The following is a 21315-nucleotide window of genomic DNA, read 5'->3' on the forward strand; positions in this document are numbered from 1 at the left end:
TTATGTCTTTCTGATTGGTGAGCCCAGGTGCCAAGGAAGGGAACAGAGTCCTGAGGTTTATACTAGAAATCATTCTTATAAGAGAAACTGGGAAAGCATCAGAGACAGGGAGTGGTTTTTAGAAGCAGGACTAGCCTTGGAGAAGAGAGGCAAGAGGACGTTTGTCTGACAGGCGTTAGGACCCAGGAGGCAAGGGTCAGGATAAATAGGATAGATGGGTGAATCTCACTTGAGCGACGTGACTTTGAGAGTTCCACTCATGGCTACAGAGTCAGCCAACGTTTTGTCGGGACCCTGGAGCTGAATGGCTTTCCTCTCTGCCAACCCTCAGCTCAGCCCAGAAGTACAGGAAAAGCAGAAGCTGGTTCCAGGCAAACCAATGCTCCCAACTCTGAAGAGTGGGGGGTTGTTAGAGAGCCCTTTCCCAGAAAGCCTGACACCCGTGTCTTTAGTCTGGCAGCTGCGCTAGTCGCTTCTAACTGGCCGATAGGTGCCTGGTGTTTAGCCTCCAAATTATAAGGAAAAATAGGACAGAATAGCAAGTGAAAGGGGTCCAATGGTACTCACTGATTGGTTATAGTCCCTTCGTGGTTGCCAAGATGTTTCCAGAATTCATTCCTTTTGGTGGGTTCTTGGTCTTGCCAACTTCAAGAATGAAGCCGTGGACCTCACGGTGACTGTTACAGCTCTTAAAGGTGGTGTGTCTGGAGTTGTTTGTTCCTCCCGGTGGGTTCATGATCTCGCAGACTTCAGGAATGAAGCCACAGACCCTAGCGGTGATTGTTATAGCTCATAAAGGTAGTACGGACCCAAAGAGTGAGAAGCAGCAAGATTTATTATGAAGAGTGAAAGAACAAAGCTTCCACAGCATGGAAGGGGACCCAAGTGGGTTACCATTGCTGGCTGGGGTGGTCAGCTTTTATTCCTTTATTTGTCCCCACCCACATCCTGCTGATTGGTCCATTTTACAGAGCACTAATTGGTCCATTTTACAGAGTGCTGATTGGTCCATTTTACAGAGTGCTGATTGGTGGGTTTACAGTCCTTTAGCTAAACACAGAGCACTGATTGGTGCATTTACAATCCTTTAGCTAGACACACAGTACTGATTGGTGTGTTTTTACAGAGTGCGGATTGGTGCATTTACAATCCTTTAGCTAGACACAAAGTGCTGATTGGTACATTTACAATGCTTTAGCTAGACACAGAGTGCTGATTGGTGCATTTATAATCCTTTAGCTAGACACAGAGCACTGATTGGTGCATTTACAATCCTCTAGCTAGACAGAAAAGTTCTCCAAGCCCCTACTCAACCCAGGAAGTCCAGCTGGCTTCACCTCTCACTAGTAGGGGGAGATTAAAAATGAAAGCCAAATGAAACATAAAATTATAGAAATCTATCATAGGATTGTATAAGAAGACTGATTTCATTTATATAGGTAGTTCTAAATTTAGTCTGTCTTTTAACTGGATCTTTGAGCTCTGGGCAGAGCCCACACTGAATCCTGGGTCTCCAAAAAGAGAATTATTATGAGGCTAAGACCATGTGATGGTTTTATAAGTGCACTCTCCTTTTTTTTTTTAACAAAAACCTTTCTCTAAGTGTCTGAAATACTCTCTTCCTTACTTTAAACAACCAAAAGTAACCTCTATTGTTACTCTTTGACTAAAATAATTATTTTAGTAGAAAGAAAGAAAGAGAAAGAGAGAAAGAAAGAGAGAAACAAAGAAAGAAAGAAAGAAAAAGAAAGAAAGAAAGAAAGAAAGAAAGAAAGAAAGAAAGAAAGAAAGAAAGAAAGAAAGAAACAATACAAAAGCAAGCAGTGTAAGATCTGAGACAAACTTTTCCGTTTTACAGTCTTTGGGTTCCATAAGGAAAAACAGAGGTTGCTCCCCAAAAGGGAGTCTGGTGCCTTCTCTATTTTCTTTAAGAAATCCCAGGCTGTTAGAAACTATTTTAGATTCCTCATTCAGCAGAGGGTGGCAAGAGAAAGAAGAGGCAGCAGAAGTAAAATGAAGAAAACAGAATTTGGTTGACGGAGAAAAAAATTTTGCTCAAAAAGTTGTAGGAGAGGAAAACAAGGCCTTAAATACATACACACACACACACACACACCCCTTGGATGTTAGCTTTTAAGCTTTTAGCCATTAAGCTCCTTAAAAAAAAAAATCCCTTCAAATCTTATTACTGTATTTTAGCTAGGACAAATTGCTGATATTTCAAATGTAATGCAAATACCAAACCAGAAAGGGCTTGATTTAGGAACCAAACTTAGGCGGTCATGATGAAAATGAGGACAGAACCTTAGTTTCCAAACTGCAGCGTTGGGGGACAACCATTGCTCTTTCAGTTTGGCTTGGTTAGCAAAAGATGGCCTTGTTATGTAAATAAAGCCCCTAAGGTAATCAAAATCAAAAAAAAATTTTTTTTCCTTTTGTCGGCTGTTTTTTTCTTTTTTCTTTTTCAGTTGCGGGAATTTAGCCAATTCAGAGGTCTTGTTCTCCATAATTTGGAACTTTCCTTCGGATTTGATCAAGTTGGATAGAGTTGGTCAAACCCAATGGGAAAAGATGAAAACAACAAGAAACAAACAACAACAACAAAAACAGTTAAGTGAAACAAACACACAATCACACAATTTATATGGTCACTGAGTGCTCTAAAGGTAAGGAGAAATTAAGACCAGCTGGCTGTTAATCTTAACTCTAGCCAAGACAAAAACCCCGATTCAGCTACTTACCTAGTAATGGGTCTCAGGCTGAAGTCTGCTCTCTACCATCCTAGAAGCAGGAAAAAACTGAAACTCATCTTCCGTGTTGGGAATGAGCTCAAACTCCAGAAAGGAGTTACCTGCTTTCCATCATCATGGAAGCAGGAAAACTTGCCTTCCTTGTTGGAAGCAAGTAAAACTCCAAAAAAAGGAGTTGCACAGAAAAATAAACTTCCAATCTTAACAAATTTGGGGAGATCAGGGATTCTCTGGGGGTGGGATGGCTCCCAGGCCTCAGCCAATTGTCCTATTGGTTTCAGCCATAAAAACAGCTCAAGCTGCTACCACGCACTGATAGATTTGTCAAAGGTCAGGGGCATCTCCACTCAGAATCCCTCTGGTTACCAATTGTGAACACAAAATATCTGAGATGGGTCTCAGTCAATTTAGAAAGTTTATTTTGCCAAGGTTAAGGACACATCCATGACATAGCCTCAGGAGGTTCTGATGACATATGCGCAAGGTGGTTGAGGCACAGCTTGGCTTTACACATTTTAGGGAGACATGAGACATCAATCAATATATGTTAAGACGTACATCAGGTGATCCAGAAAGGTGGGATGGCTGGAAGCAGGGAGGGGGTTTCCAGGTGATAGGGAGCTAAGAGAAAAACAGCTGCAGTCTTTTGAGTTTCTAATTAGCCTTTCACTGCATACACAATTCACAGGACTAGTCTCTTAAGCCTTAGCCTGGCTCAGTGAAACAAAGGGCAAAGGAAGCAATCAGATATGCATTTGTCTCACGTGAGCAGACGGATGACTTTGAGTTCTCTGTCCTTTGTTCACAAGGAATTTTCTTGTGGGCAAATTGTGAAGGAGGTATGTAGGTTTTTTTGTTTGTTTGTTTAAATCTTTGTAGCTATCTTGTTTAGGAATATAATGAGAGGCAGGTTTGCCTGCAGTTCCTAGATTGACTTTTCACTTTGGCTTAGTGACTTTGACTTTGGGGGTCCCAAGATTTATTTTCCTTTAACATTTACGAGGAGAGGTGAAGAAATAAGTAAATTAGAGAGCTAGAAGGATGGGAGTTTGCGGTTAGAGAGAGTGGGATGTTGAAGGTAATACTGGTTGCATATTCCTTATCCAAAATGCTTTGGACCAGAAGTGTTTCAGATTTCAGATGTTTTCAGATTTTGGAATATTTGCATTATACAGGTTCAGTATCCCTAATCTGAAAACCTGAAATCCAAAATGCTCCAATGATTGTTTCCTTTGAGCATCACATCGGTGCTCAAAAGGTTTTGGATTTTAGAGCATTTCAAATTTCAGAGTTTCAGATTAGGGATAATAAACCTATATCTCAGAAATGGTGCATTTCTGAATAAATTGTCATTATTTGCCATGAGAATTGTCTTTAATGTGGGTGGAGATGGGGATGATTGTAGGTCAAGAGATTGAAGCAATAGGGCGGGCTTGGGTGTTAGTATGGCCCTTCATGGGAACATGTTGATGTCATCCAGGGTCATGGGAGGCTTCCGAGTGGGGAGGAAGCTGAGAGCCTATGGTCACGGTCTTCACTGATGAAGGCAGAGAGCAGGAGGTTGGCAGATGGTGGGCACTGACTAGACTGGAAGAGCCAAGAACTTCAGTGTAGCAAGGTTTTACCCAAGACACAAGAGGTTGTGGTCTAGAGCAGCCCGGGGATGAAGGAGCACCCATTGGAGAGCACTGTGGGGAAAATAGAGTCCTGGGAGATGAACCAAGCATCAGCTGAGGCCGGAACAGTTAAAATGTATACATCAAATCCTCTCCAAGGATACTGTACCCTTGGCTGAAAACTCCCTCCTTAGTTTATTTCCCATCCCAAATTCTACCCATCCACATTGTAGCATCCTAGGTCTCTCTAGCAGCTGAACAGGCAGGCCTCCGTAACAACTGTTCCAGCACTGACTGAGTGGTTAAGTTAAATATTGAAAGTTGAAGGAGCCAGTGACCTTATACAAAGGCTGGAATAGAACAAAAGCTTCTATTCCAAGTTTTTGCCTAAGCCTTTCTTGTGCCTTGAACCATGACAAGAGGAGGAAGGAATTCTCAACAGGACCCATTTAGGATTAAATACGTTGTTATTGGCTGGGCACAGTGGCTCACACCTGTAATCTCAGCACTTTGGGAGGCCGAGGCAGGCGGATCACCTGAGGTCAGGAGTTTGAGACCAGCCTTTCCAACATGGTGAAACTCCGTCTCTACTAAAAATACAAAAATGAGCCAGGTGTGGTGGCGGGATCCTGTAGTCCCAACTACTCAGGAGGCTGGGGCAGGAGAATCGCTTGAACCCAGGAGGTGGAGCTTGCAGTGAGCTGGGATCACGCCATTGCACTTCATCCTGGGCAAACAGAGCGAGACTGTTTTTACTGGGGGTCTGAAGACACAAATTTTATTGTAGGTCTAAATGAACTCCTCAAACCTCCGTGATTTAGCGGGAGATATAAGGGTAATCACCCCAGCACTTGCACCCATCTAGATTCAATACATTTACTGAGGCTCCAGAAGAAGGTCTTCATATCTTAGTTATAGATTAGAAGAAGTTAATCACTTATGTCTTTAGATGAATGCACACTTACATGCAGACATATAGCTTAGAAGGTATATAAACCCTGGAAAACTGTAATTTTGAGTTGGTCTGGTGATATTTTTCAGGTCTTCTTCCTGTACCTGGTTACAAAAATACACTTCCTTCCTTCCCAGTTCATCTGCCTCTTGTTATTGCCTGCAAGAATCAGCAGCCTGACCCTCGGCTTGGTCCGGGAACAACATGGTCTGATGGAGCTCATCCCATGTTCCACCGGGAGATTAAATGACAAACTAAGATTCCCCAATAATAAAATGCCAACAATAAGATGCCCTACAGTGTAATAGAAACAATGTACCATTATGAAATTCCCAGTAGGAAATGAAAGTTGAAAGACTAAATTCACTTGCCATTTCAAGATAAAAAGAAAATTTCAGGTCCAAACTTTTTTCCTGCCTCAATTTCATGTTGTGATCAGGCTCAGCCAGAGGATGTCTCACTATTTAGACAGAGTGGAGGTTCCTTCAGCACCATCCCGGAGAGGTGTAACATTCTCAGAGTAGAGAAGGTGAACTCAGCTCTCACATGCTATCTACTTAGAGAGTCCAGAATTAATAGGGCACCAAAGATGATCACAGTTCTGTCTCCACATCCACCAAATTTAGAAACCAAAGCTGATAACTAAGCCATTTATCAGAGACTCAGTGGACCCAAGTGAGGAAGGGTCACTGGAGACGATCTTGTTGTGTGTGTGTGTGTGTGTGTGTGTGTGTGTGTGTGTGTGTTTGTTTTGAGACGGAGTCTTGCTCTGTCGCCCAGACTGGCGTGCAGTGGCGAGATCTTGGCTCACTGCAAGCTCCGCCTCCCGGGCTCACGCCATTCTCCTGCCTCAGCCTCCCCAGTAGCTGGGACTACAGGCGCCTGCCACCGCGCCCGGCTAATTTTTTGTATTTTTAGTAGAGACAGGGTTTCACTGTATTAGCCAGGATGGTGTCCATCTCCTAACCTCGTGATCCGCCCTCCTCGGCCTCCTAAAGTGCCTGAGCTACCGCGCCCGGCCATTCCCTTCCCTTTTCTGATAGGCTTACTGAACTATTGACGAGCAAAAAGTAAACTTCCCTTGTGTGTGAGCTATTAATACATTTTGAGTCTATTTGTTAGGGCAATGCGCTTGCCCTAACTACTATACTATCCCTGGGCCTCATATGATGAGATTGGTAAGAGCCACAAACCTGCATCTGGGACACAGGAGAAGGTAGGAGAGGGGAAAATAATCTGATTGACAAAGGTTCTGTTTATAGGTGACTTTTTAGGATTGTGGAGTTAGGCAAAGCTGGGATCACTCACACAGCCTGATAGGGGATTTTCCTATGTGAGTGGGCTGACCTGGTGGTCCTGGTTACACTGCCCACCTGCTTTCTGGTGTCTCTACTAGGAGTAAAGTGCAACCCTCCTCCTGTGCCTTCTCTTTCTCCTCCAGGACCCCACACCTCCAGACCCTGCTGTGGGAAGGAAGGCCACCCATTTCTAGTCCCAGTTCCTCCTCTAACTATCTGTGTGATCTTAAACAAGGCCTTTCCCCTCTCTGGCCTCAGTATCCGCCTCTGAACAGTGGGACTGGGACTGCTGACCTTCTGGCCCTTTTCTGCTCTATGAGTTTGTGAACTTGTGACTTAGGGAGACAAGAGTCCTCCAAAACGGAAGGAGAGCATGTTTCATTCTGTCCAGCAGAGGGCAGAAGCTACCCACAAATCAACAGCAGGGCAACGCCAGGGCTATGTGGGAGCTAGGCACAAGTTCTGCCTCCAGAAGCCTTCAGTGACAGCCTCTGAGCCAGAGGGTTCCAAGCAGAAGAGGTCCTCCAGGCCCCTCTCAGCTCTTACTTATGGCATCCCAGATGCTGTATTCCTCTTCAGCAAAGAGAAGGTGGGTCAGCCACTAAATGGTGCTCGAACCTTGCAGTTTGGTGGGAAGGAGGAAGCTTATTTAAGCAAGAAAGATGAGACAGGCAAAAACCGACGCATAAGCCAAAAGCCTCTCCAAAGTGAAGTGTTACTCCAGGCTGACAAGTCTCCAGCAGGGTGGACTTCAGACTCCCTGTTAGGAACTGAATTGTGTCCCCCAAAAAGAGAAAGTCACCCCAGAGGAGGACCTAATTCAGGAAAGGTCATTGCAGATGCATTTAATTAAATGAAGATGAGCTCTTGCTGGAGTAGGGTGGCCTCTGAACCCAGGAGGACAAGCTACTTGTAAGAAGAGGGAAATCTGGACACACACACAGAGCAGAGACTGCCGTGTGAAGACGGAGGCAGAGATTGGAGAGATGCTGCCACACACCACAAACGCCTGGGGCTCCCAGATACTACACGGAGGCTCCCCCAGCGGCTTCAGCAGGAGCATGGCTTGGCCGACACTTTGATCTTGGCCTTCCAGCCTCCAGACCGTGAGTCAGTGAGTTTCTGTGGTTTAGGCCCCCCAGTTGTGGTTCTTTCTTACGGCAGCCCCAAGAAACCAATATACTACCCCGTCCACTTTCCACGGCAGAGGTTGGGCATCGCTGAATCCCACCTCCGCAGCAGGTTTTGCTTGGACTGCACAGTATTTATTGATGCTGCTGTTAGTTTTAATTTCGAATGTGTGTGCCTGTAGCTGAAGCACTCCTCCTGATGACTCACCTGGGTCCTGCAGCATCTGAGATGTGGTTCCTGCTCCACACTTCCTGGGGGAGCAGAGGAACTCCTCAGCCTCCTCTCAAACTTCTCTCAGGTTGTGCTGCTCACTCCCTCCCCAGGCTTCCGGTCCACATGGGCAGCTCTGACCCAGAGAAGATTCTTTGTCTTAGACAGATATCTGCCTCCTTCTAACTTCGGTTCACCAGTACTTGCTCTGCACTCCGGGGCCATACACAACCCCTCTGCTCCCTCTGCCCTTAGCCATTGGCTCCTAGGAGACACTTGCTTGTCCGGCCATCGCTTTAAACTGTCTAGTTCCAGCTCCCTCAGAACTTCCTCAGTAACGCAGTTTCCTGATGGTCATACTGCCTGGATAAGCTCCAGTCTGTTCAACTCCCTCTGTGATTCAGGAACCAGGACTAAACAGGAGTCACCTGATGCACATTCTAACCAGCATCAAGAGGGCTGAAGCATGGCCTCCTGCGTTCCAAACTCAATATCTCAATTTTAATCCTCACTTGTCAAGGGAGGGGCTTGGTGGGAGGTGATGGGATCATGGGGGCGGTTTGCCCCATGCTGTTCTCATGATAGTGAGTGAGTTCTCACGAGATCTGATGGTTTTATAAGGGTTATAATCTGATGGTTTTGTGCACCCCCTCTCTTTCCTGCTTCCTTGTGAAGAAGGTTCTTGCTTCTCCTTCTGCTTCTGCCAAAGTATGACCTTATGATTGTAAGTTTCCCGAGGCCTCCCCAGTCATGTGGAACTGTGGGTCAATGAAACCTCTTTCTTTTATAAATGACCCAGTCTCAGGTATTTCTTTATAGCAGTGTGAAAATGGACTAACACGGATATTTGGCAGGCATCCAGTAGTCTTCAATAAACACAACCACCATCTAGTAGCCAGAACAGCTTTATCAGGCCCCACTGTCTTTGCAATGAAGAGCAGTTCCTTTCCTCATCCCTTATAGGCCAAACACCCAGCATCCTGGGACAGTGGCCCCATGTGCCCAGCTTTGAGGATGAGCTCATGCCTGGCTGCTCTGGGTGGAGAGAGGGAAGAGCTGAATCAACATCCATATATATAAATCTCCTTTTGTGCATTTAGAATCATGTCCTTAGAGTAAATTCCAATCAGTGGCATTACTGAAGCAAATTGTATCAAAAATGCAAAAAAGACCCATTTTTCCAAATTGTTTTCTAACAAGGAAGTAATATTGTTTGCCTTTTGATACTGTTCTTTAGAAAATGATGCATGAGAGTTTTACATTTCATATAGTGTGTTCTATTTGTTTTGTATTTTGTAATTTGTGTAATTTTTAAGCACTGTTCTTCCCATACTAGAGGCTCTGCTCTATTTAGTTCTGTTTGTCCTAGTTTTCCTAAAATTCCCTTTTCCACTGGTGTGTGGTGCAAGATGAGGCACATTTTCCATGGATGGTGCACAGAGGGAGGAGCCTTTTGATCACAACCAGGTCACCCCACTTCTAAGCCACTGCGTCTCCAACCCCACAAGACTAAGGAGAGAGAGCACAGAGTGGTGGAGAGTGAGCCGTGGTGGAGAGTGAGCCGTGCTGGGACCGTTGTTTCCGTAACCTCGTTTTCTGTGTCCAGCTGACACACCTTCAAAGCGGCGTCAGGTCCTACACTGTAGCTTGCTACATGCCTGTTTGCCAGCAACCAAGGTGAAAGTGCTTTTAGACAGTGTTTCCGTGCAAGAGTCTCTTCCCAGCTTTTCTCTGGAAATGCATGTTTCTCCGAACTCTTGAGTCCTAAGAAAAATCATTTGAGACATCAAGAAAATGGGGGAAGTGCTAAAATTGTGTGGGAATTCAAGCTTAACAATAAACATCAAGACATTTTTGGTAAAAATGAATCCACTGACATCAGGGAGGAGCAAGAGAACAGAACGCTGATAGTGGGTCAGAGGCTAAGGCCGACATTTCTGGGAACCACTTTCGGAAGGGCACAGATGAGGCGCTTTCAGCCTCTCATCAGCCAGCCTGGCCTGTAGCTGCTGACTGTTATGAGTGTGTTCCTGGCATGACTACTTCTAACAGTGAGTTTTCTGGCAAATCAAATAAATACTATTAAGTCTGTATGCACATTATACTTTATACAAATCCTAGGAGTGATGTTCCAGAAATAACAAGTTTTGAAGGCAAAATAAGTCCTTAAATTGGCAGCTTTGACACATAATTCCATGAAGTAATCTTGCTAGAAGATCCCAATGTTGTTATTCTAATACAATCTGATAATGTTCACTGGCATTTTCCACTGTTGGCGTCTTTACTATAGCCTACAGTTGTTTGTTTGTTTGAGACGGAGTCTTGCTGTGTTGCCTGGGCTGGAGTACAGTGGCATGATCTTGGTTCACTGCAACCTCCCCCTCCCAGGTTCAAGCAGGTTCTCCTGCCTCAGCCTCCCTAGAAGCTGGGATTACAGGCGCGTGCTACCACGCCCAGCTAATTTTTGTATTTTTGGTAGAGACGTGGTTTCATCATGTTGGCCAGACTGGTCTTGAACTCCTGACCTCAGGTGATACGCCTGCCTTGGCCTCCCATAGTGCTGGGATTACAGGTGTGAGCCACGATTCCCAGCCACCTACAGTCCTTTGTAAAGCAGACAGACTAGTTTCATCTTTTAAAGAAATGAACATATATGAGGCAACCTGTACCTAATTTAGGATTTCAGAAATTCCCCAGACTGCTTATACATTTTAATTTCTCATTCCTAATTCCCAAAGATTAAACTCTGTCAGGAATTTGGAAACACTGAATCACAGGCCAAAATAGGACCATGTCTCCATTCATTCATTCGTTCAACAATTATTTATTGAGCACTTGCTATGTTTCAGGCACTGTGCCACATTTTGAGAGTAGAGTAGTGAGTAAGACAAAGTCATCACCTTTAGGGAGTTTATATTTTAGAGGAAAGAAAGACAAATAAAAGTGTTTAGGCTGGGCATGGTGGCTCACACCTGTAACCCCAGCACTTTGGGAGATCAAGGCAGGTGGATTGCCTGAGCTCAGGAGTTTAAGACCAGCCTAGACAACAACCCCATCTCTACCAAAAATATAAAAAATTAACTGGGTGTGGTGGCACATGCCTGTGGTCTCAGTTACTTGGGAGGCTGAGATGGGAGGATCTCTTGAGCCTGGGAGGCAGAGGTTGCAGTGAGCCAAGGTCGTGCCACTGGACTTCAACCTGAGTGACAGACCCCATTTCAAAAACAACCCTGGGCCAGGTGCGGTGGCTCATGCCTGTAATCCCAGCACTTTGAGAGGCCGAGGCGGGCAGATCACGAGGTCAGGAGATCAAGACCATCCTGGCTAACATGGTGAAACCCCGTCTCTACTAAAAATACAAAAAAATTAGCCAGGCATGGTGGCGGACACCTATAGTCCCGGCTACTCGGGAGGCTGAGGCTGGAGAATTGCTTGAACCCGGGAGGCGGAAGTTGCAGAGAGCCGAGATTGCACCACTGCACTCCAGCCTGGGCAACAGAGTGAGACTCCATCTCAAAAAAAAAAAAAAAAAAAAAAAAAAACCCCAAAACTGTTTAATCCAAAGTACTGTCAAGTGGTGATGAGCACTATGGAAATGTGAAGCAGTGTTTGAGTGCAGCGAGTGAAGCAGTGCTGTTTTGTACATGATTGTCATGAGGACCCCTCAGAAGAGCAGAGAGCTGAATGCAGTGAGAATAGAACCTTACTGAGGCCTGGGCAAGGCTCTTCCAGACAGCAAAATGCCCTAAGGCAGGACTGTGTTTGGCATGTCCTGGAAACAGGAGAGAAGCCAGGGCCTCTGGAATGTGGTGAAGGAGAGGGAAAAGTAGGAAATGAGGCTGGAGAGAGAGGCAGGGGCCAGAATACATAGGGTTGTGTAAGTCACATTGAGTTCTTTGTATTTTCCTGTAAGTGTGGATGGGAAGCAGTTGGAGGGTTTTGAGCAGGAGTGGTATGATCTGACCTGCATTTTAGAATCATCCCGCTGGCGGAGGTGTGGAGGAAAAAAGCAGGGGGCAGACGTAGAGGCGAGGGGCAGCCACTTAGGAGGCTACAGGAGTAGCCCAGACCAGACAGGAGGGTGGCTCGGCCCTCAGAGATCTTGGTGGAGCAGATTAAAGAGTGATCAAGTTAGAGCTAACAGACTTTTTTTTTTTTTTTTCACATACTGGGTCTCGCTTGTTGCCCAGGCTGTAGTGCAGTGGTGTAATCACGGCTCACTGCAGCCTTGACCTCCTGGATCAAGGTATCCTCCTACCTCTCAGCCTCCCGAGCAGCTGGGACTACAGGTGCATGCTACCATGCCCAGCTAAGTTTTGTATTTATAGAGACATGGGTCTCACTATGTTACCCAGGCTGGTCTTGAACTCCTGGGCTCAAGACATCTGCCTGCCCTGGCCTTCCAAAGCACTGGAATTACAGGCGTGAGCCACTGTGCCAGGCCAGAGCCAACAGGACTTCCTGAGAAACTATGAGAGAGAGAGGGGTCAAGGATGACTCCCCCGTTCAACAAAGCAACGAGGTGAATGGTGCTGCTGCTTCTTGAGATGGGGAAGACTGTAGAGGAAACAAAGCAGGAATGACAAATCAGGAATTTAGCTTTGAATACATTAGGTTTGAGAGGTCTAGTCTATACCCAAACAGACCACACTGTGGCATCTGTGTAGCAGGATCTGCAGAATCCAGCAGGATGGATGCCAGTGCCAAGCTGAGTAGACAGTTGGGTCTGTGAGTCTAAAGCTCAGAAAAGACCTCAGGGTCTGGGATACAAATCTGGAGATCATCAGCCTGTCCATGAAAGCCAGGGGAATGATGGAACATACTATGAGAAAAAGAGAAGAGAGGAAAGAGAAGAGGTCCATGGAAGGAGACCTGGGAGAATCTAGTCTTCGATTAGATCAGGAAGAGGAGAATCCAGCAAAAAATGCTGAGAAGTCTCTGGAAAGGAAGTCTTCCTTCCTTCCCCTGCCCCGGGAGAGGTGCTATCCCAGAAATCAGTAAAGAAAAGTGTTTGATGGGGAGAGCGGGATCACCTTTGTCAACTGCTGCTACGAGACTTGGGAAAATGAGGACTGGAAAGAGAGCAATAGAAACTTGAAAAGCCATTGGTTATCTTGACAAGAGTTTCTGTGGGGGTGGTGAGAATTGGAGCCTGATTGGATGGGTTCAAGAGAGAATGGGGAGTTCTAGCCAAGAAGGCTGAAAGGATGAGTCAAATTAAAAACGTTTTCTTTTTATGAGTCCTCTCATATTTACTGATATAACTGATATATTGGGTCTCCATTCTGCCACATTACTTTATATTAGTCATGTATTATATCTGCTGTGTTTCTTTCTCTATGCAATGTATTTTTTTACTTTAAAAATTGTATTTATAAAGGTTTGTAATTTTATTCCAGTGGTTATTTTATATGTACACTTTTTTTAATGCTCTTTTTAAAAAAATTTTTTTTAAGATAGGGTCTTGCTCTTTGCCCAGGCTGGAGTATAATGGCGCAATCCCAGCTCACCAAAGCCTTGGCCTCCTGGGCTCAAGAAATCCTCCCACCTCAGCCTCCCGAGTAGGTGGGACTACAGGCATGTGTCACCATACCCAGCTATATTTTTGTGTTTTTTGTAGAAACAGGGTCTCCCTGTGTTGCCCAGGCTGGTCTTAATCAGGCGATCCAGGGCACAAGCGATCCTCTTACCTCAGCCTCCCTTGGCTCTTACTCTTATTTTCTTGTTTTAGTTTTTACTATCTGGTTTGTAAATACTGTAGTATTCTTCATCTCCCATACATTGCCCACACAACAATCTAGGAACATATTCTGTTTTTTTCTTTCTCTTTCCCTTGTTGTCCCATTTTGAGTTGCACTATTTCCTTATCATCTCTTATCAACTGAAGCTCGTTCTCTAGTATACAGATCAGAAAACTTTTTATTTTTTGCAAGGGGCTAGATAGTAAACATGTTGTTTTGCAGGCATGCAATCTCTGCCACAGCTCTACCATTGTAAAGTATAAGCAGCCATAGACAAAATGTAAACAAATGGGTATGGCTGTCTTCCAATAAAACTTTATTTGCAAAAACAGGTGGTGGGCCAGATTTGGCCTATAGGCTAAAGCCCTATCTTAGAGTAGCAGCAGATAAGGAGACAGAAAAACTGTGCAGGAGGCGAGAGAAAACTAGCAGGAGAGCTAGGGGCATATTGACAAAAGAGGAGACCTTTAAATCTTTCAGGGGTAGAAAAAATGAAATTCTTTGATGTTACTCAATAGTTTACCTGCTCGGAAGAAAGAAAAGTGTCTCTTCCATCTCAGGGTTGGCTCGGCATCCACCCTGCTGGATTCTGCAGATCCTGCTGGCCAGATGCCACAGTGTGGTCAGCTGAAAGTGATTTGCTCATCCTGAAACCAGCAGGTACAGAAAGCGCTCTTTCAGCGCCATGGCAACCAGATCCTGTTTTTCTAAAAAAGGATCAGATCAACGAGTGCCTCCCTCCAGGCATTGATCCATTAATGTGCACTGAGCTCATTTCAGAGCCAGGCCTTGGGCTGAGTGCTTAGAATACAAAGATGCATAAGGCAAAGTCCCTGTTTTTAAGGAGCTCACAGACTGAAGGAGGAGGCAGACATGCACAGTAAACAGTGTAATCACACGCTATCAAAGGAAGGAACACACAAAGAGCTGGGGAGCGTCTCCTCCTCTTTGGGAGTGAGAAACTAACCTGGAGATCTAAGGTTGAGCTGAATTTTGGAGAATCCGTCAGAATTGGTCAAGAGGACAAACGGGGATGGGTCAAGGAAAATGGAGAAGCTTGACAGCTGTGGCAGCTCCACAGAATGGCAAGTATGGCCAGAGGATGGCATCTCTGGGGTGCCGGAGATGGCCGTGGAGAGGCACCGAGGCCAGGCCATGCTGCCTCTGCTGTCACCAAGGTCAATGACAACCTGGTGCCCAAGCCAGTGGCATTTTGCAGGCTACTTTTACTCATTCCTTCTTTTGGAAAATGCTCCCTTGACAGCCTGATGTTCATGGTATCATGATCTGCTACCTCCTGATACGTCCTCTGCACATCCAGCTGCTCTTTCTCACTCTCTTATTTGCGCTCTCACTTCCTTAAATGTTAACCTTCTTCTCATGCTGTACTTTCTCCAGGTATATGAGAAACGTCTCCATTTTTCACTTTCGTCTCTATTGCTGTTTGTCTGTTGGCCTCAATTTCTCCTACCACAAGATGAGACCCTATACGTATCTGGGAATGTGGCCTCAAGAACACCAGTGTGGCAATCCCAGTGAAAAGCTTTTTCCCAGTACTCATCTTTCCATCCTGGGGAGGGCATGGAATTGCTGCTGGTTGGTTTTGTGCCTATCCTGGGACCTATCACTATTATCAGAGTGATGGGCCAATACGATATATGGTGAGGGAAATGAGGTTCCACGAATGGCCCTGTCAGTCACAGGGATGGAAAGGCAGTTTCCTAAGACAGATGTATCAGGCAGGAGACAGGAGCTATACAATGTCAACAGGGAAAGTGTAATATAAATAATCATGAACTAATAATAGGGGGTTAGCCACTAAGGGATAAAAAGAAGTCTAAAGGTTCCCGAAACAGGTGAATGGATAAACAAAATGAAATGTGATTCTGCCATAAAATGGAATGAAATTCTGACAAATGCTCCACATGGATAAACCTTGAAGACATTATGTGCGAAAGGAAATAAGCCAGACTCAAAAGGGCAAATATTATATGGTGCCATTTATACAGTGTACCACGAATAGTCGATTCATAGGGACAGAAAGTAGAATGGAGGTTTTCAGGAGCTGGAGGAAGGGGAGAATGGGAAGTTATTGTTTAATGGGTGATAAGGTTTGGCTCTGGGTCCCCACCCAAATCTCATCTCAAATTGTAATCCCATGTCAAGGGAGGGACCTGATGGGAGATGATTGGATCATAGAGGTGATTCTCATGATAGTGAGTGAGTTCTCATGAGATTTGATGGTTTAAAAGTGTGTGGCTCTCTTCTCTCTTTTTCTGTCTCTCCTGCCACTTTGTGAAGAGAAGATCTGCCTTGCTTCCCCTTCGCCTTCCACCATGAACGTGTTTCCCGAGGCCTCCTCAGGCATGCAGAACTGTGAATCAATCAAACCTCTTTTCTTCATCAGTTACCCAGTCTCAGGTAGTATCTTTGTAGCAGTGTGAGAACAGACTATTACAATGGGTATACAGTTTCACCTTGGAATGATAGAAAAGTTTTGGAAATAGATAGTGGTAATGGCTGCAAAACATTGTGACTGTATCTAACGTCCATGAATTGTACACTTAAAAATGGTTAAAATGATAAATGTTATGTATGTTTTACCACAATAAAAAAAATACAAGCCAGCCTGGCCAACATGGCGAAACCCTGTCTCTACTAAAAATACAAAACTGAGCCGGGTGTGGTGGCGCACGCCTGTGATCCCAGCTACTCTGCAGGCTGAGGCAGGAGAATCACTTGAACCCGAGAGGTGGAGGTTGCAGTGAGCCGAGATCGCGCCACTGCATTCCAGCCTGGGCGATAGAGTGAGATTCCGTCTCAAAAACAATAAACAAAAACCAGGAATCATGGATATAGGTGGCAGGCACTAGCTCTAGGGCTGAAGCAGAGAACCCAAGGAAGGAACCAACTTGGAAAAGGGTCTCCCCAGGGATGAGACCCAGACACCGTTGGAGATGGTGTCGCTAGAGCCCGCAGGATGGCAAAGAAATCTGATGTAGTGCTTCAGGCCGGGCTGGCATGCAAGAAACCCGTGCACCGGTGGGGGCAGCGGGGTGGGGGCTGACAACACTCACTGAGAAGCTGCTGTCTGAGGCATAGGCACTCACTAGGACTTCACCCGTGGTATGTTACTGAAACTCAGGGGAGCCAACTGCTGGAGCGTTTATGAGACACACTGGGCCACCATCTGGGGCTTCAGCAGTGTTTGGTGAAAACCTGCCTGTGGGGTTGCTGCTAAATTTGCTGGAGAGCTGACTGAGGTGCTAGCAGAACTCCTTAGGAAACTCACCAGGGATGAGCATCCCTGGGTGCCCCATGCACCAGTCAAGAGCGGGAGCAAGAGGAAAGGAAGGGAGCCTCTTCTTCCCGCAGTGCCCCTCCAGAGCTCTCCATTGACAGCGCTTAGTATAGAGCTAGCAGGCAAAGAAATGTTTACAGGATTCAGCTCCAGTATCACAAAGGAGGATAACGAAGAGTGGATTTGGAATTCAGAGGCACTAAAGTGGTAACTGTCACAACCCACCCCTTTGGCTACTGAGTTTCCATATGCACCCTCCTACACATATCTGAACTTCTATACAACAATGAACAAAATATAGCTATCCTTCTTACCAGTAAAGATATTCCTACCCTTTCTCCCAAATGAAAAGATACTCAGTGCCAACAACAATTGTATCTATCTCTGGCTATATTCATTACTCAAATTTGATCGCAGTCCCTCTAAATATTCTGTTACCAAAAGACCAAATTGTAAAATTAACCTCCAACAACTTGTATATAAACTAATGAAGAAGGAGAGAGAGAGAGAAAATGGATGGCATTTTCCCATCACCCATCTATCAGCGGGAAAGAACTCTGGGGAAGTGCTCTTGAGGAAATATCTTTGGGAAGAATCCCTGATTGGCCCTACTTGGGTCATGTGTGTTGGAATCTGTGAAAGTCTGGAATTTTGCCCATCTTACAAGCTAGTAAGCCTGTTACAGTTTCATGGATGCTGGCAGATGACATGAGACTGGATCAGAGACAAAGGACTACACTACTCATGACAGAACAAGTTGCAAGAGGTTTGTGTTAGTTAGCATTGGTTTTCCATGTCCCCAAGTTCCACAGGGGTGATGTGGAGGGGCCCAGGTGGTTACTGTACACGCAGTGTGTTTGTACTGCAACTAAGGAACACTGAGCTTGGGAACATCCAATTTAACAGTAAGTAATGAGCAAGCCTGCCTCTTTGTCTTGGGCAGGCGGATATTGCTTTGTCAAGGCTGTCTACTGCAAACACAACCCTGAGAAATGTCTCAAGCAAGGAACAGTCAGGACCTTCCATTCTTGTCATCCCCAGCAAGAGCATGCAGAGGCAGTCAGAGCCCGTGGCAAATTGCCTGTCACAAAAATCCACCACAAGGCCTGACGGATCCTTGGCCAAATTCACATTTTCCCATGAGTATGCTACCTCATCAGCTGCTCTGATTAGTCTGACCAACAGAGGGAGCAAATCCATTTAATTTGATTCCTATCATATTTAAAATTAAGGCTGCTATTGACAGGACTTCAAGTCATGCAGTGAGGCAAGTCTGCCATATTGATCTCACCCATGTCCCCAGGGTCCTGGGCTCAGCCGACTGTTTAGAAGTTCTGGGGGCAAGGGAGAGCAGTCATTCTTATTTCAGATAGCTGGGATAAAATCTCATTATCACTCTAGGATTCATTATGACCCACTCATGGGAGTTTAGATTCACTGATATCAATGCCAGTGACTACAGGAGGCAATGCAGGGAGCAAAGACCCTCATCCCTGATGGAAGGACATTCATGGCCATTCTCCCTTACAAAGAGACGATCCGAAGGGGAGTAGGTCACTCTAGTTTAGGATTTGTTGTTAAACTTGATTTGAATCATCATTGCATTGGTTTGGTTAGGTAAGATATACACACACACACATATTATATATATTTTATATGCACATACAAAATAATAGATATCATATTGGTTCTGTTTTTTTTTTTTTTTTTTTTTTTTTTTTGGAGAACCCTGACTAGCCCTAGTTGCCTTTCTTTTCTTTTTCACTTTTCTTCTGAGCCCATGTTCCCCCTCCTGATATCTTACCATCCTTTCCCTGAGCTCACTTTATCCTTTTCCTTCTTAGAGGCAACCATTTCATTAAGTTTTTAAGTGCCTGGCAATTGCTTGGTTACGACTGGTGTCTGCTCCATGACAGCCTCTTCTTGGTGAGTATTCCACATCTGCCACTGGTTTTTCCTATCCATTTCCTACATTTGCAGAGATCCTGTATGTCTTCCTTTTTGATGACTCATCTTTGAACAAGTGGAGTTTTTCCTGGACCAGCTCTTTGCTGGTATCATGTGGGAGGAGTTGGGGCTGTGTTCCAAGTCAGCTGGAATTTTCCTTATAACCCAGGATTTTAGATGTGAGCTTGATCAGCCTTTACTTCTCCGCTTAAGCAGGTCTGGGCATGTTTGGCAACCTGGCCTGCGTGACGGAGATTTGCATAATTTGGTGTTCATCTATTTATTCAGTTTTTGCCTGAATGATGAAGGAGGAAGTTTACGTCTTGCTCCCTGGGGACAGGCAGAGACAGTGTGTGCACTTCCATCCAACAAGGACCAGATCTGAACAGTCTGGAGAGAGGAGCTGTGGTGACAGCAGAAATATCTCTGCGTCAGGGGCCAAGTGTCCAGGTGAGAGGCCACAGCGCGGCAGAGAGAACAGAGGCTTCTCTGCATGCCTGCCAGGGAATTGGCACCATGTCAACTGAAATCTTAGGTTACAGGAACAGAAACCAGCCCCGACTGACGTGTGCAAGCCTGGAGCTTTCCTTTCTCCTTGCACTTCCCACATGTTCCCCACATAACCAACAACCACAGAGCCACCCCCTGCCACCCAACGACTCCCTCCTGACCTAGAAACTTGTAAGACCCAGCTAGGAGTCTGAATGGTTGGACATCTAAAGCAAAGAATAATCTAGTTTATAACATGGGATCAAAGGAAGAACTGAATATCCAGATTCTGTGTAAAAGAGGCCACTTTGGAGATTTCTATGCTTCTCAGGGGCTGTCCCTCAGTATAACTCTGCTGTAATTTGGATTCCCATACAGATCCAACTTCCCTGGAAAGAGAAAGTCTCATGTTTGTTAATAGTATGAGGAAAGAATTAAAATATATCAGCTGCTATGGGCGAATGTCATTTATTCTGATTTTTCTTTTGTAGAAGAAATGCTGATGCAGTGTCATGCTTGTCTCTGTCCTCCTTAGAGAATGCCTGAACAGTTCCATTGACTCAAAGTGAAGATCAAAAGAACCAAATGACAGCAATAGCCAAGTGTAATCATCAGTAACCCTGTGTTCTGTCCATGGGTAAAGAACAATCATCCTCTTCATTATGGGTTTCAATTTAAAATATAATACATTTTTAGGAATGTCTATTTCCTTTTATAATCTCTTTATACAATCTATGTTATTCTGACTCTTAGGTCTTCATTTAGCTACTGAAAAGATTTGATCTCAACTCAATGATCTAACCACCCCTGCCCACCTCCCTCCCCATACACCCCCCAGCATGAATTCTGGGAACTCAGTAAAACGCTTTCTGGAAACCTGCCTGTATTAGTCTGTTATCATACTGCTAATAAACACATACCTGAAACTGAGTAATTTATAAAGGAAAGAGGTTTCCTTTATAGTTCCACATGGCTTGGGAGGTCTCACAATCATGGTGGAAGGCAAATGAGAAGCAAAGTCACATCTTACATGGCAGCAGGGAAGAGAGAGTTTGTGTAGGGGAACACCCCTTTAAAAAACCATCAGATCTTGTGACACTCATTCACTATCACGAGATCAGCATGGGAAAGACCCACCCCCATGATTCAATTACCTCCCACGACATGTGGGGTTTATAGGAGCTACAATTCACAATGAGATTTGGGTGGGGACACAGACAAACTATATCACTGCCTAAAACCAACTCAGTAGTCGAAGGAATTTGGAGGACAGACACTAGCTCTGTGTCTGGAGAAACTAGAATCTGGAGAGGATTTAATTAATTTGGCAAAAGGATTAGCAGTTGGATCTAAGTGAGAAAAGAGAATTCTTGGAGGAAGAAAAGATGTTTAGTTACGCTGAGAAATTAAAACCTGAAGCAATTGCCTTTGAGATTTTTTTCAGGAAATGAGTATTGACTGTCTACTGTGTGTCAAATTATGTGTTTCATGTTAAAGACTCCAAAGTAGGTAAGACATAGGCCCAGCCTTGGGGAGCTCATTGAGCCATAGAGAAAGTTTCAATGTTTCAGAGGAATCATCAAGAACAGGGGATCAGCAATCTATTATATTTTAATTGCCTCTTTTCATGATTATAAAAGCAATGCATGCCTGCTGAAGAGAATTTGGAAAAACAAGAAATTAAAAATTGTCTCTGATCCTGCCACCAGAAATAACCACTATTAGCAATTATATCACTTCTGTAGGTCTACATGGTTATCATAATCAGCTCTATCTTTGATTACATGCATCTCATGTACCAGAGATTATGCTAGACTCTCATTTAATCTGCACATCAGCCGTATGAGGTAGGGACCATCATTCTCCTCATTTTACAGATG

At 44.8% G+C, this 21315-nt stretch overlaps 1 long non-coding RNA gene across 1 annotated transcript; it reads left to right on the top strand.

The window, feature by feature from the left end:
- Nucleotides 1-8556: 8556 nt before the first annotated feature.
- Nucleotides 8557-21233, top strand: LOC113219913. The gene is made up of 2 exons (XR_003306899.1): nucleotides 8557-10008; nucleotides 19927-21233. It is a non-coding gene; the product is annotated as an uncharacterized LOC113219913 (long non-coding RNA).
- Nucleotides 21234-21315: the final 82 nt, after the last annotated feature.

The sequence above is a fragment of the Piliocolobus tephrosceles genome, chromosome 8 (assembly GCF_002776525.5).
Source record: "Piliocolobus tephrosceles isolate RC106 chromosome 8, ASM277652v3, whole genome shotgun sequence".
Lineage (NCBI taxonomy): Eukaryota > Metazoa > Chordata > Mammalia > Primates > Cercopithecidae > Piliocolobus > Piliocolobus tephrosceles.